The 5,000-nt window shown below is 24.3% G+C and overlaps 1 protein-coding gene across 1 annotated transcript in view; it reads left to right on the top strand.

Annotated features, from left to right (window-relative positions):
* The window catches only part of LOC137620806 (protein turtle-like), a 166,688-nt gene that overhangs the window by 122,257 nt on the left and 39,431 nt on the right, over positions 1-5,000 (top strand). The gene's annotated exons all lie outside the window — the stretch shown is intronic.

Here is a 5,000-nt window from a genome sequence, read left to right on the forward strand (position 1 = left end):
CACTCCCACTGTTGCCTGAGGAGGGAAACTGGGATTAGCAAATCTGAAATGGCTCGAATTTTATTGTGAGAGTTATTGATCCGAGAATTTGAAGGCCACCAGTAAGTATAGGAGAACTCGCATTAAACACTAAATATCTAAAAAATGCTAACCTTAGACAATAATAATGGAATGGCAAATAATGATGCAAGTAATAGCAAATTAAATGCGAGATTCGGGTAATAGTAAATTACCAAGGCTTAAATAACCAGTAACTATAATATAACATGGTTTAAGTTCACAATAGTACAGAGCAAATATTTATATTTTAATCACACTCTGATGTTGGAACAACGATACACACCTTGTTTGCGTGATCCTTCAGGTGAGATAGCAAACAGGATACTAAAAGGTATTTAAAAAATTCGAGTGGGAGGGAGACTGGCAGGGGTGGGTGTCCATCCCCCTCTGGTCCGTGATTGGTAGTAAGTGGAGGTGTACAGTGTTCTGATTGGTTCCCGAAAATTAACGTGATGCAGCTGCCTTCCTATTGGCAGCGGCACCTCTGACTATAGAGGTTTGAAGTTATAAAGTTTTTGACTTACATTTATGACAATTCAGGATCAAATCCTTTACATATATATATATATATATATATATATATATATATATATATATATATATATATATATATATATATATATATATATATATATATATATATGTGTGTGTGTGTGTGTGTGTGTGTGTGTTTGTGTGTCTTTGTGTGTATATCATTATATTTTGCAAGAATTTAAGGTTGATACAATATCTGTAAAAGACAGTAGAATGTAATAAGATGAATTATGACAGCCAAAAAAAACCTTGATAGAGTTAAACTGCTGAAACATAATGAAAATCAAATGAAGAAGTAGGAATGAAATTGATATGGGAAATCCGATTAGTTCTTAATAAACAATCTCAACTCGCCAGTATGAAAACAAAATTTACACAACTCCTAATGAAATACCAAACGAGCTGTTTAAAAAAAGATATATATATATATATATATATATATATATATATATATATATATATATATATATATATATATATATATATATATATATATATATATATATATATATATATATATATATATATATATATATGTCAATTGTTGATAGATTCTATGTATTAACTCAATGAGATATTTTATATGATTTCCCTTTTTAATATCAAAGTTCAATTCTACGAAAATCTTTTCACATAGTTTCACTAAATATTTGAGTTTAACAAATCGAGAAAGGATAATATCGAATTAGCTAATCTGACAATTACTCTTGCAGCAGAAAAGAATATATTTTTTATACTCAATTATTTTTCTTTAGTTATGCATATATGGGCGAGGCAACATGTTCACAAAAAAAGATTATATGTTAGTAATCAGAGTATTTAATGTCCATGTACTTTTGTGTGCCAGAGTGTTGATTTTATTTGTTTTTCTATAAATTGTTTGGTCGTGTTCCCTTGTTATTAGTTACTGATGTATTGCCTTCACTTTTTTTTTTTTTTTTTTTTTTTTTTTTTTTTGCGTTAGTTGTGTTTTTGCATGAAGATCTAATGAGTTATGCAGCCAATAGTTATTACTTCGGTTAAAATTTCTTTTTTCTCTGTAGTTATGATTTGTTTTCTAATAAAGTCATCAATAAAATCTGGTTTTTAATTTAATATCAAGTGAAAACTTTTGTTTTTTTCCACAAGAGTCAGCCTCAATATAAACCTGGTTATTAATGTTATCGTTACGTAAATACCATTGATTATTTCTGTTTTCTAATTTTAGGTGATAATTTAATCTAAAGAAAATTTCTATTCGCTTTTATGTTATAAAAATTTCCAATTACTAAAATGTTTACATTGAGGACCTATATATGGTAGTTTTCTCCTTTTTTCTGTATCAGGGCAATAATTATAGTTTTTAGAAATTTGATTTACATTAAGGAATCCTTTTTTCATTGAATGAAGAGATGGCTTATTTCCATTTTAAATCAGTTGTCTAACATTTGAATTTTTTTGCATTTAAGATCAGTTGTCTAACATTTGAATTTTTTTTGCATTTAAGATCAGTTGTATAAATATTTAGTTATTTTTATTTAAAATCTGTTGTATAAATTTTGAGATATTTTCATTCAAAATCAGTTTTATAAATTTTGAGTTACTTTCATTTAAATTCGTCTGTATAAGGTTTGAGTTATTTGAATTTAAAATTAGTTGCATAAAGTTTGATTTATTTGCATTTAGAATCAGTTTGGTAAAGTTTGATTTATTTGCATTGAAAATCAGTTCGGTAAAGTTTGATTTATTTGCATTGAAAATCAGTTCGGTAAAGTTTGATTTATTTGCATTTAAAATCAGTTCGGTAAAATTTGATTTATTTGCATTTAAAATCAGTTTGGTAAAGTTTGATTTATTTGCATTGAAAATCAGTTCGGTAAAGTTTGATTTATTTGCATTGAAAATCAGTTCGGTAAAGTTTGATTTATTTGCATTTAAAATCAGTTCGGTAAAATTTGATTTATTTGCATTTAAAATCAGTTCGGTAAAGTTTGATTTATTTGCATTGAAAATCAGTTCGGTAAAGTTTGATATATTTGCATTGAAAATCAGTTCGGTAAAGTTTGATTTATTTGCATTTAAAATCAGTTCGGTAAAATTTTATTTATTTGCATTTAAAATCAGTTTGGTAAAGTTTGATTTATTTGCATTGAAAATCAGTTCGGTAAAGTTTGATTTATTTGCATTTAAAATCAGTTTGTAAAGTTTGATTTATTTGCATTGAAAATCAGTTCGGTTAAGTTTGATTTATTTACATTGAAAATCAGTTGTTTAAAGTTTAAGTTATTTGCATTTAAATTCAATTTAATAAAGATTGAGTTATTTGCTTTTAAAATCAGTTATATAAAGTTTGAGTTACATGGATTTAGAATAAGTTGCATAGAGTTTTAGATATTTGAATTTAAAATCAATTAGATACAGTTTGAGTTACTTGCATTTAAAATCAGTTGTATAAAATTTGACTTATTCCATTTTGAAATTAATTAAATAAAGTTTGAGTTATTTCTATTTAAAAACAATTTCTTAAAGTTTGAGTTATTTGCTTTTAAAATCAGTTGAATAAAATTGGACTAATTTCCTTTTGAAATTAATTAAAGTTTGAGTTATTTGCATTTAAAATCAATTGTATAAAGTTTGATATATTTGATTTTGAAATTAATTAAATAAAGTTTTAGCTATGTTCATTTAAAATCAAGTTTATGAAGTTTGAGTTATTTACATTTAATATCGATTATATATATATGAAGTTTGAGTTATTTGAAATTAGAATCATTTATATACATTTTGAGTTATTTGCATTAGAATCAGTTGTATAATGTTTAAGTTACTTGCATTAAAATCAGTTGTATAAAGTTTGAGTTATTTGCATTTGGAATCAGTCGTATGAAGTTTGATTTATTAGCATTCACAATCAGTTGTATAAAGTTTGAGTTATTTGCATTAAAAGTCAGTTTTATAAAGTTTGATTTATTTGGAGTTGGAATGAAAAAGATAATTCTTATTTGATAGATGAATTGTAATCTATGTTTTATTAGAATATACAAATTACTTTTTGTATTTTCTTTTACGATGCGAAAATAAGTCAATTTCTACCAGAGATAAAACTCAATTTATCTCTTATTGGTGGCATTATATATAAACATTTATTTCTCCTATATATACCTTATCATAAGGTCTATTATGTAAATATAGCATGCATTTTCTCTTTACGTTATATTTCTGTGAATTTTATGATAATGTGTTTTAAACTGATGATCCCTCATGAGGTTGAAAATGATTCTCACAAAAAGTATTAAAAAACAATTTACATTAATGTCAATCATCTCACCACCTACTTTCAAAGATTTCCACTGCATCCACACAACACCAGATGTATTAACTTGGAAAAAAAAGCACAATGATTTTTTTTAAGTTCGTGCTTATAAATTCAGTCATATTTAGGTGCGTATATGAAACCATAGGAGCTTCGCGCTATTTTCAAAAGGCCTCTTCAACTGAAGAATGAAATATTTACAATGATTCTTCGGGTGAAGACGCTCTTCTAAAAAGTGCGAAAACTCCTCCTTTGAAATATACAACGATATATATATATATATATATATATATATATATATATATATATATATATATATATATATATATATATATATATATATATATATATATATATATATATATATATATGTATGTATATATACATATATATAAAATATATATATATATATATATATATATATATATATATATATATATATATATATATATATATATATATGTATATATATATACATATATATATATATATATATATATATATATATATATATATATATATATATATATATATATATATATATATGTATATATATATATACATATATATATATACATATATATATATATATATATATATATATATATATATATATATATATATATATATCCAGGAATTTATCATACCCAAAACTAGATGTATTCTTCATCTTCCAAAATACAACAGAATAACAGATTCTCGCCAGAAAAATCCTCCTTCGGTTTTATAAAGTTTCTTAAATAAAAGGAAATTATTATTATTTTTTCTTTTTAAACATTTAAATGATTTCAGAAGCTTTCATTTTGCCCATATATTCTGTTGAATAGGATTATTCTAATTTTTATCATAAATTTCGCATTAGACAGTACCGTGGTTATTAACATACATTTAGTAGGATGCCAATTATTATGCAATTTTATCAAGATGTAATTATAAATTTGATGAGCTTATATTCCTTGAGCAAAGAAATCAATATAAATAACGATATTGTAAAGTACTGTATATGTATTCAGAGAACAAATAGAAAGGTTGTTGAGTTTTGGAGCAAATTCAACTTTATTGTTTGGTTTCTGGAACTTAAATTATGTCTCTGACAAACTAATGTAATCAATAT

This window comes from Palaemon carinicauda, chromosome 27, assembly GCF_036898095.1.
Source record: "Palaemon carinicauda isolate YSFRI2023 chromosome 27, ASM3689809v2, whole genome shotgun sequence".
In the NCBI taxonomy this organism is placed as follows: domain Eukaryota; kingdom Metazoa; phylum Arthropoda; class Malacostraca; order Decapoda; family Palaemonidae; genus Palaemon; species Palaemon carinicauda.